At 44.0% G+C, this 11440-nt stretch overlaps 1 protein-coding gene across 1 annotated transcript in view; it reads left to right on the top strand.

Moving 5' to 3' along the window:
* The first annotated feature begins 3628 nt into the window (after positions 1–3628).
* The window catches only part of TIMM44 (translocase of inner mitochondrial membrane 44), a 32405-nt gene continuing 24593 nt past the window's right edge, over positions 3629–11440 (top strand). The window contains exons 1-2 of the mRNA XM_036241026.1: positions 3629–3633; positions 8191–8196. The gene's annotated coding sequence lies outside the window, so the exon portion shown is untranslated. The remainder of the gene's footprint in view (positions 3634–8190; positions 8197–11440) is intronic.

Here is an 11440-nt window from a genome sequence, read left to right as displayed (position 1 = left end):
TTGTTTCTTGAGCCTGCAGTGCTATGAACTTCCCTCTCAGGACTGCTTTCACTACATCCTATAGATTTTGTGTTGTTGTGTGTTCATTTTCATTGATTTCAGGATTTTTTTTTTTTTATTTCTTCCTTGATCTCCTTGGTAAACCTATTTATTGTGTTATGTGCTATTTAGCCTCCAAGTGTCTGAATGTTTTTGAGTGTTTTTATTGTAATTAATGTCTAGTTTCATGCCATTGTGATCTGAGACGATTCCTGATATGATTTAAATCTTCTTGAGCTTGTAGAGACTTAGTTTATGTCCTAACATGTGTTCTGTCTTTGAGAATGTCCTGTGTGCACCTGAGAAGAATGTGAATTCTGCAGTTTGGGTTGTAAGTCTGTAAATATCTACTATCCATTTGATCTAGTGCTTCATTTAGAGTCTCTGTTTCCTTGTTAATTTTTTTAAAAAACTTTTTTCCTTTATTGATTTTAGAGAGAGGGAAAGGGAGAGGGAGAGACAGACAGAAACATCGATGAGAGAGAACATTGATTGGCTGCCTCCTGCATGCCCCCACTGGGGATCGGGCCCACAACCTGGGCTTGTGCCCTGATTGGGAATCAAATCGGCGACCTCTTAGTACATAGGTTGATGCTCAACCACTGAGCCACACCGGCCAGGCTGTTTCCTTGTTAGTTTTTTGTCTAGAGGATCTATCCAGTGATGTCAGTGGGGTGTTGAAGTCCCCTGTTATTATTGTATTGCTGTCTATTTCTCCTTTGAAGTTGTATAGAAGTTTTTAAATCCATTTTCGTGCTCCTATATTGGGTGTATATATGTTTACCAAGGTTATATCTTGCTGTTGGATAGGTCCTTTCAATATTATGTAGTACCCTTCTTTGTCTCTATTTGTCTTCATTTTGACATCTATTTTAGCAGATATGAGTATTGCTACCCCAGCTTTTATTTCCTTTCCGTTTTCTTGGAAAGTTTTTTTCCATTCATTCACTTTCAACCTGTAAGAGTGAGTCTTTTGTTGTGAGGTGGATCTCTTGTAAACAACATATAGATGAGTCATTCTTTCTTACCCATTCAGCAACTCTGTGTCTTTCGATTGCAGTGTTTAATCCATTTACATTTAAGGTTATTATTGATATGTCATTATTTGTTGCCATTTTTGTTTATTATAGCTATGGTTTTCTTTTTATTTCTTCTGCTTATTATAGCAGTTTTGTTTTTTGTTTTTTAACATTTCTTGCAGAGCTGGTTCCCTTAGCCTTTTTTTTTTTTTTGTCTGGGAAGCTCTTTATTTCACCTTCTTCTATTTTAATTATAGCTTTGCTGGATAGAGTAGTCCTGGATTTAGATTATTGTTTTTCATTACCTTGAATATTTATGCCTTTCCCTTCTGGCCTGTAGTATTTCTGTTGCAAAATCAGCTGATAGCATAATGGGGGCTCTCCTTTGTGGGTTTTCTGTTGCTTTTCTCTTGCTGCCTTTAAATGATCTCTTTGTTTTTAATTTTTGTCATTTTAATCATGATGTGTCTTATCGTGGGCCTCTTTGGGTTCTTCTTACTTGGGGCTCTCTTTGCTTCCTGAACTTGTATGCCTTTTTCCTTCACCAGGTTAGGGAAGTTTTCTGTCATTATTTCTTCAAATATTCTCTAACCCTTGCTCATTTTCTCTGTATTCTGGAACTTCTATGATGTGGATGTTGTTATGTTTCATGTTGTCCCACAGCTCTCTTAAACTGTCCTTCTGTTTTTCAATTTCTTTTTCTTTTTGGCTCTGATTGGGTGGGGTTTTTTTGTTTGTTTTTTGTTTTTTGTTTTTACCCTGTCTTCTAATTCACTGATCCAATACTCGGCTTCTGCTGATCTGCTGGTTATTCTTTCCAATGAGTTCTTTATTTCTGCTATGTCATTCTTTATTTCTGCTTGGTGGTTTTTCATTTCCAGTTGGTTGATTTTCATTGTTTCTATATCTTTACTCATGCTATTGAGGTTCCTCATAAACATAACTCTGACCTCGTCCTCTAACTTTTTAAATTCCATTTCATTTATCTCTTCTTCTGTAGAATTATCTTGTTCTTTTAATTGGGATTTGTTTCTTTGTTTCACCATTTTGGCTGTCTCAGTGGGTTTTGGAGCCTGCCAAATTTTCCCTGTGGGTATTGGTGTTCTGCTGATTGTGGCTCTCTCTACAGGGTTGGGATGGGTATGGAAGGGACCATGTTAAACACTAATGTCTAGTCTTACTTTCCTGGGTAGAGTTGTAGGCCAAGCAAATATTCAGTTATCCTAGAGCTTTTGGCTGCAGGCTGACTATGAGCCTCAAGTTATATCCCTCAGCTGAATAAAAATCTCTCAGATGGACAGGCTAAGAGGATTTCCAATGGGTGGGGCAATTGCTTTCCTCCGGGTTAAAGTTGCTTTGATAAGATAGTGGTTTCTGCATGTGGGTTATTGGCTCAGCACGGGGGTCCAGGCCTCAGCTTTCAGAAAGCTCAGTTTCCAGAGCCATGACCCCAACATTGAGAGCTAGGTCCAAACCTGAAAACTTTCAGAAGCTTTTCTCTGCCTGCTGGCTGGCAGGTAGTCTCTAGCTGTTAATGAGCCTCAAATTGCACTTCTCTGGGCTGAGTGGTGTTAAATTCCTGAGGGAGGGGCAGTTGCTTGTCCCCTGAGCTAAGGCCACTTTGGGGAGGGGCTCTTTGAGGAAAATGGCTACTGTTCTGTGAGGGAGTGACTCAGCATAGAGCTCCTGATGGCCTTGTTGCCAGCTCTCTCCCCAGTGCCTCAAACCCCTAACTCTCCTCACACGGTTCCAGTCCAGTCCACTCTCCCTCTGCTGGAGCCCAAGGTGAGTGGCTGTAACTGTAATTTAGTGCATTGGCCCTTCAGAGATGTGTTGGTGTTCCCTGTGCCTCCCCCTGCTTGACAGAACCTCTGCTCTGGTGATTTTCTCAGCCAGGTCTTATGTGGGCACCTTTCCCTGTCCCACCACTCTGTGCTGGGGAGCTGGCTTGGGGTTTTAACCCTTGACTTCTTAGAGGGAACTGCTCACAGCTAAGACAGCTTCAGCTGTGGCTTGGGGTTTTAACCCTTGACTTCTTAGAGGGAACTGCTAACAGCTAAGACAGCTTCAGCTGCTGCCCATGGGCATCCAGCCAACCCTCTCATGTCTCTGCAGCTCCCACCAGTCTCAATTTGGGGTCCTCTTTATGTCCCTGGTTATAAGGGTTCTCTCCAGCTGCTCTTCAGTTGGTTTTTCCAGATGACTTTTCTTTATTTTAGTTGTAATTCCAGTTTGGTCCTGGGAGATGGTCTGTGTAGCTTCTATTCACTCTGTTACCATTTTTCTCTTCCCCATTGTGACTTTCATGGGCCCCAGGAAATTTTGCCTTCATGGGTCCCATCCTCCATTCTAAAAAATTAAAAATTAGCCCTGGCCAGTTTGGCTCAGTGGTTGGAGTGTCGACCTGCGGACCAGAGAGTCCTGGGTTTGGTTCCTGCTAGGGGCACATACCAAAAAATAAATAAATAAAAGTTATATTTTACAACTGAGTTGGCCTAGAGTTTAACAGAATTGGGCCTAAATTATATATATATTTTATTATTATTATTTTGAAACATTTGCAAGGGCCTTCAAAGTATTGTGGGCCCTAGAAACTCAATCGGTAGGTCATCCCTGCTAAGAGGTCAGGCCTTGTTACGGGCCCAGTGTTTCTGTGCCTGATGTTTCAAAAGAAAGCCCAATGCTCAATAGATCAAAGTTTGGATCAAGGTAAGGTTTATTGATCAAGAAGACCTAGCTTGAGAAGATGGGAGTGTTACCAAGAGCCCCCTGAGTCAGAGTGGTTGGCTTTCCTCTCCTCGGCTCATGGCAATCTTGCAAGAAGGAATTAGATGAGTGACAGAAAGCAGTGGTTAAGCAAAGCAATCAACTTTATTAAGGAAGCAAAGCAAGAGTTTTTTTTTAAAGAATGCACTGGTGTAAAGCAAAAGCAGGCAACTCAGCTAGTCTGAGAGCCCATCCTGGTGGGGGTTCAAGGAGTTTCATATATACTTTCCCCCTTTAGGTTTCAAGGTTCCCCTGCAAGATATCTTGGGTAGTGGACTAGGTTTCAAAGTCCCCTTCTACACTGTTGTGGCTTATCTCAGAATGTTTGTACATATATCTAATGATCTTGTTTGGCAAATCCTAAGATGGGTGAGTTCTTTGTTCATTGGGTGAGATAAACTTTCCTTCTTTTTCCCTTCTCTTCTTTCCTGCCCTAATAGCTATCTATTCTATCTAACAGGGGGACTAATTCTCAAATTCATCTTAAAAGAGTCTGGAATCCAGGCATCTTTTATTCTTAAGGGAAGGGAGAAGGGACAAGGCAAGGGGTGGCTGTTGGCCTTAGTCAGGTAGGTCTCAAAAGGGAACCAAACAGTGTGAACTTTCTCAATCCCTTTATTCCCAGTTTGTCTGTTGACCTCTGCTGATCTGTGTCCAGTTATGGAGACTACTGTGAATTTTTGAGAAATAGTCATTACTTTGTACGTAGTTCCCCAACTCTTTGCTGACAAGGGGGCTGCTCAAATGTCAAGCAGAATTCCTCTAGTTAACTAGCATATCTACAGCAGGAGCTTATTGGCAGTCTATCAGAGAGAGGAAGCATTTCATTCTGTTACAGCTTGGTTCCTTAAAAGGTCTGATTGTCTTAAGAGCCTGTAAGCCACTTGGCACTGGAACTTTCCTCCCCCACATCCTGCTTGAACCCTCCCTTGCTGCACAAAGCCTTGGAAAGTCTAGCTGCCCATAAGAGCTTCTCAGATACTTTGATTTCCCCCATTGTAGCACTTGAGTGGCTTAGCCCCTAGAGGCCCTCACCTCCTTGCCTAGAAAATGGGGGCTAATTGCTGTCTCTTGGCCTGCCGGGATTGGTGCAATGCAATGAAACTACAAGCACATGCTGCTTGGAGTGACAGGGAGCTTTGCAAAGGAGCAAATGCTCCAGATCTTTGGACGCAGTCCCATTTATTTGCAGATTGGTACCCCCAGGCAACAAGTGGATTTATGTAAATTCTTTCCTTGAGATGGCGTCTCTGCAAACCATACACCCTAGCTTTGTCTCTTGCTTTTTATGGGTAGAGATTTTGAAGCCAAAAGATAACAAACCCTTATTCACATGCAAATGAAGCACTCAGTGCACCTGGGCGGGCCAGGTTTCCGAGAATGCATTAACACAAGGTTGAGAGTGCATTAACACAAGTCTACAAAATGTCCATCCTCCAACCCCCCCTACCCCACAACTAATGCTGCTGACTTCATGGGTTTTAAGGAAAATTCAGTGCCTGCACTTTGTTTGACCTCTGCTTCCATACCACCCTGCCCATACACAGCCTACAGGCCAGGGATCTGTTAAGACATGAGAAAAAGGTTCTGCCTTAGCTAGGGCCAGCCAGATTCTCTTTTTGACACTAGCTGTGTGGTTGTGAGCAACTTCCTTCCACTCTGCCAGCTTTGGGTGCCTGTCTATATAAGGCCAATAATAGCATCCAACTTGATGAAGGGTTGTGACATCAATGGTGCTAAATAAGATACTGCTTCCTGGGGCCCCAAGAGCTCCAGTCTGGAACAGAGGAGTTGCAAGACCAGTGCCAGCAGTTATTATTATAACTCCAGAGGAAGAACAAGAGATGAAGAGGAGACAGTCCAGAAAAGAGGAAGTAGAGTGGGAAGGAAGCCACACAGAAGGCAGACAGATGGTAAGGCCTGTGAGCAACAGAAGCTGGGAGTGGATAGGGCCTCTGAACCTGAAGGGAGATGGAAAGGGCCTGTTATATGAGTTTGCAGAGGCTGCCCTAAAAGCTACCACAATGGACATGGATTACTTCACAGTTCTGGAATATAGAAGTACAAGATGAAGGTGTTGGCAGGGTCGGTTTCTTCTGAGACCTCTTTCCTTGGCTTGTGAATGGCATTCTCCTCCCCGTGTCCTCATATGGTCTTCCCTCTGTATGTGTCTGTGTCCTAATCTCTTCTTTTTTTTTGAAACTTATCTTTATTGTTGTATTACAGATTACTTCCCTTTTCCCCCATTGACCCCCTCCTCCCCGCTTCTGTTCCACTCCTGCCTTCCCCACACTATTGTCTGTGTCCATTGATTATGCATATATGCATATAAGTTCTTTGGTTTATCTTTTCCCACTCCCCTCCCCCTTCCCTTTGAGGTTTGTCAGTCTAACAACCACTTTGTACTTCTTAATTTGTACCTTCACCTTTTTTGCCCACCCCCTCAACACCCCTTCCATCTGGCAACCAACCAAAAGTTCTCTGTAGTCTGTTTCTGTTTTGCTTGTTCATTTTGTTTGTAGAGTCAATCATTGATACATATGTATTTATTGCCATTTTATTGTTCATATTTTTTATCTTCTTTTTTTCCCCAAGAAAACCCTTCAACATTTCATATAATACTGGTTTGGTGGTGATAAACTCCTTTAGCTTTTTCTTGTCTGGGAAGCTCTTTATATATCCATTGATTTCAAATGATAGCTTTGCAGGGTAGAGTAATCTTAGTTGTAGGTCCTTGCTTTTCATCACTTTGAATATTTCTTGCCACTCCTTCTGGCCTGCAAAGTTTCTTTTGAGACATCAGCTGACAGTCTTATGAGAGCTCCCTTCTAGGTAACTAACTGCTTTTCTCTTACTGCTTTTAAGATTCTCTCTTTGTCTTTAACCCTTTGCATTTTAATTATGATATGTCTTGGTGTGGGCTTCTTTGGGTTTATCTTGTTTGGGACATTCTGTTCTTTTTGGACTTGTATGTCTGTTTCCTTCACCAAGTTAGGGAAGTTTTCTGTCATTATTTTTTCAACTAGGTTTTCAATTTCTTGCTGTCTCTCTTCTCCTTCCAGCAGCCCCATGATGTGAATGTTGGTACGCTTGAAGTTGTCCCAGAAGCTCCTTACACTATCCTCATTTTTTTAAATTCTTTTTTCGTTTTGTTGTTCTAATTGGGTGTTTTCAGCTTCCTTATATTCCAAACTGATGGTTTGCTTCATGGCTTCACCTACCCTACTATTGATTCCCTGTACATTATTCTTTTGTTTTGTTTTGTTTTAATCCTCACCCGAGGACATTTTTCCATATTTTGTTCAGATAGGGTGGGAGGGAGGGAGGGAGGGGGAGAGAGAGAGAGAGAGAGAGAGAGAGAGAGAGAGAGAGAGAGAGAGAGAGAAATATCAATGTGAAAGGGACACATCGAGTGGTTGCCACCCGCATGACCCAACCAGGGCCGGGGACAAACTGCAACCGAGGTACGTGCCCTTAGCAGGAACTGAACCCGGGTCTCTTTGGACCACAGGCTGACACTCTAACTGCTGAGCCATTTGGCAGCCAACCAAAAGTTCTCTGTAGCCTGTTTCTGTTTTGCTTGTTCATTTTGTTGGTAGAGTCAGTCATTGATACATATGTATTTAGTGCCGTTTTATTGTTCATATTTTTTATCTTCTATTTTCCCCCAAGAAAACCCTTCAGCATTTCATATAATACTGGTTTGGTGGTGATAAACTCCTTTAGCTTTTTCTTGTCTGGGAAGCTCTTTTTATATCCATTGATTTCAAATGATTAAAAACTTTTTAAATATATTTTTATTTATTTATTTATTTTATATAGAGAGGAAGGGAGGGGGAGAGATAGAAACATCGATGAACTCTAGCCAGTTTGGCTCAGCGGTTAGAGCATTGGCTTGCGGTCTGGAGAGACCCAGGTTCAGTTCCCGTTAAGGGCATGTACCTCAGTTGGTTTGTCCCCGGCCCTGGTTGGATCATGTGGGTGGCAACCACTCGATGTGTCCCTTTCGCGTCGATGTTTCTCTCTCTCTCTCCCACTCCCACTCTATCTGAACAAAATATCAAAAAATGTCCTCGGGTGAGGACTAAAAAATAAAAAATAAAATAAAAAAAAAAGAAACATCGATGAGAGAGAAACATCAGTTGAATGCCTCCTGCATGTCCCATACTGGGCATCGAGCCCGCAACCTGGGCATATGCCCTGACTGGGAATTGAACCAGTGACCTCTTGTTGCATGGGACAATGCTCAATCCACTGAACAACACATGGCCGGGCCCTGGAAATTATTCTATATTTCAGTTAGTGCTTCCTTCATTTCTGACTGTGCACCATTCATTTTCTACTAGTCCTTTTTTATGCTCTTGAGGCTCTCACTAAGTTCCTTGAGCATCCTTATAACCAGTGTTTTGAACTCTGCATCTGTTAGATTGTTTATCTCCATTTTGTTTAGTTCTTTTCCAGGAGTTTGTTCCATTCTTTCATTTGGGATATGTTTCTTTGTCTCCTCATTTTGGCTGCCTCCCTGTGTTTGTTTCTATGTATTAGATACAGTTGCTAATCCTCCTAGGCTTCCTAGGGTGGCCTGTTGTAGTAGGTATCCTGTAAGGTCCATTGGCACAGCCTTCCTGATCATCCCAGCTGGGCCCTCGAGGTACACTCCTCGTGTGGACTGTAAACCTTTCTGTTGTAACTGAGTCTTGATTGCTGTTGGCATGTCAATAGGAGGGATTTACTCAAGTCGATCAGCTTCAAGGACTGGCTGTGCCCACTGACTACTGACCTCTGACTACCTTGGAGTATCAATGGCGCAGGAGACACAGAGCAAGACTTACTTCAGCAGGGCTCTGGCACCCACTGAGTTCACTCCTTGAGTGTGTTCTTGTGGAGGTGATTGGATGGTGATGCTTTGATGTGGTCTGAAGTTGTCCACTGAGTATGCTGGCTCTGGGGCAAGGTCAGCCACAGCCTATGTTCTACCATGCATAAGATACAAAGTGATCTGCAGATGGCTGCTTTTTGTGCTGGGCTTGGAGGTACCCAGGCAAAGCCAAGCTGTGATCCAAGGCTGGCTGCTTCTAGTGTCAGACCTGGGGCCACTTAGGGAGAGGTATGGGGCTCACTGAGGCAGATGCTGCTGGTTTGAGAGAATTTAGGAAAATCTGAAGTTGGCCCCAAGACAGGCCAATCCTGTGGTAAAGCCACTGGAAACAGCTTGGGTAGACCCGAAAGGGGGGAAGGGGGTTAGAGCCTAAGGCAGTTGTTCTCAACCTTCCTAACACCGCCACCCTTTTAATACAGTTCCTCATGTTGTGGTGACCCCCAACCATAAAATTATTTTTGTTGCTACTTCACTACTGTAATTTTGCTACTGTTATATCTTAGGCGACCCCCAAAGGGATCGCAACCCACAGGTTGAGAACCACTGGCCTAAGGGAATCACCAGGGCAGAGCAAACTGTGTGAGCCTGGTTGCTGGAGTCCCAGATATGGTGCCCTTATGCCTACCCCATGGGGGAAGGGCTCACGAAATGAACAACGGCCTCAGCCAACACGTCTGTCTAGGAGAAAGCTGCCTCTCGGTTCTTCACCATATGTCTCTGGTGCCTTTCAAGCTGCCTCCTCCACACTGGAGCCTGGAGGAAGTGATTCCAAGTAAGTCCATGCACAGGCCCTTTAAGAGGAGCTGCCTGGGGCTCTAGCAGCCTCAGCCTCAAACCCCGCTGGTTTCTATAGCCACAAGTTATGGGAACTTCTTTCCTGGCACTGGAACCCTAAGCTGGGGAGCCTGGTATGGGACAGGGACCCCTCACTCCTCAGGGAGGACCTTCACAGCCAAGGTGTCCCTCCTGATTTTTATCTGCCATATATGAGTGTGGGACTAGCTCGTCTGCATCTCCACCCCTCCAACCAGTCTTGATGTGGCTTCTTTAATTTTGTAGCTCTAGGACTTCCATTCAACTCGATTTCAGGTGGTTCTGAAGGATGGTTATTCTGTACTTTAGTTGTAATTTTTATGTGGTTATGGGAGGAGGCGAGTACAGTCGGCCCTCCTTTATTGCGATTAATCAGTTCCAGATTCTACTGTGAATTTCTGCGAAGTAGGATTCTTTATTTATATACAGTTGTCCCTTTCCACTTCGCGCTTCAACAGTCGCGGCTTCACTCTATTGTGGTTTTTTCAAATACTATACTATACTGTATTTGAAAAAACCGTGATAGAGTGAAGCCATGAAGGTCGAAGCGCAAAATAGAGAGGGACGACTGTATCACATTTACCTACACTGCCATCTTGACTGGAAGTCTAATCTCTTCTTATAAGGATACCAGTCATATTGGATTATGGCCCACCCTAATGACCTCATTTTATCTTGAGTATCTCTTTAAACACCATATCTCCCAATACATCACATTCTGAGGTGTTGGGGGTTAGGGATTCAACACATGACTTTGGAGGGACATCATTCAGCCATTGAGGGTTCCTTGGGTAAGAGAGCAGGAAGAGCATTAGACTGGAGGCAACAGACTACTTTTGAAAAATATATATGTTTTTATTGATTTCAGAGAGAGAGGAAGGGAGAGAGAGAGAGAGAAACATCAATGTGAGAAAGAAAGGTCAGTTGGCTGCCTCCTGCACACCCCCTCTTACTGGGGATTGAGGCCACAACCCAGGTGTGTGTCCTGTCTGGGAATCAAACTGGTGACCGTCCAGTGCATGGGATGATGTTCAGCCAACTGAGCTGCACCAGCCAGCGTGCAACAGACTTCTTCTTCTTTTTTTTTTTTTTTTCTTTATTGATTTTAGAGAGAGAGGAAGGGAGAGGGAGAGAGAGATAGAAACATCTATGAGAGAGAACATCGATAGGCTGCCTCCTGCATGCCCCCCACTGGGGATCGGGCCCACAACCTGGGCATGTGCCCTGACCAAAAATCGAACCAGCAACCTCTTGGTGCATGGGTCAACACTCAACCCCTGAGCCACACTGGCCAGGCGCAACAGATGTCTTTTGCTAAGGATGTAGCTGTGTCCTGATCCAGTTTCTGTGAGGCTGGAGGGGCAGTCCAGTTCTGTCCATGAGGCCTATCTGCATGGTTAGATGCCCATCTCCCTCATTCAGGTTCTTTATAGCTGCTACAAAGGGCCTAACTAAACCAGTATGTGAAACACTTGGCATGCTGCCTGACCTAGTAAAAGCTTGATAAATTGTAGCGATTAGTGTTATTAAGATTAGTTGGTTGTCCCTGGCTAGTGTTGCTCAGTGGGTAGAGCGTGGGCCCATGTATCAGAGGGTCTCAGGTATGATTCGCAGTCAATAACATGTACCCGGGTTGCAGGTTCAATCCTTGGCCCCAGTCAGGGCGTGTGTGGGAGGCAACCAATCTATGTGTCTCTGTCACATCACTGTTTCTGCTTCTCTCTCACTCTTTCTCTCCCCCTCCTTCCCCTCCCTTCCACTCTCTAAAAAAATCAATGGAAAAAATATCCTTGGCCCAGCTGGTGTGGCTCAGTGGTTGAGCGTCAACCCATGCACCAAGAGGTCACCAGTTCGATTCCTGGTCAGGGCACATGCCCAGGTTGTGGGCCCAATCCCCAGTGGGGGGCATGTAGGGAGAACCCAA

The sequence above is a fragment of the Molossus molossus genome, unplaced genomic scaffold, assembly GCF_014108415.1.
Source record: "Molossus molossus isolate mMolMol1 unplaced genomic scaffold, mMolMol1.p scaffold_m16_p_4, whole genome shotgun sequence".
Classification (NCBI taxonomy): domain Eukaryota; kingdom Metazoa; phylum Chordata; class Mammalia; order Chiroptera; family Molossidae; genus Molossus; species Molossus molossus.
Note: the sequence above shows the minus strand (reverse complement) of the source record. Positions and strands in the feature narration are given on the sequence as shown.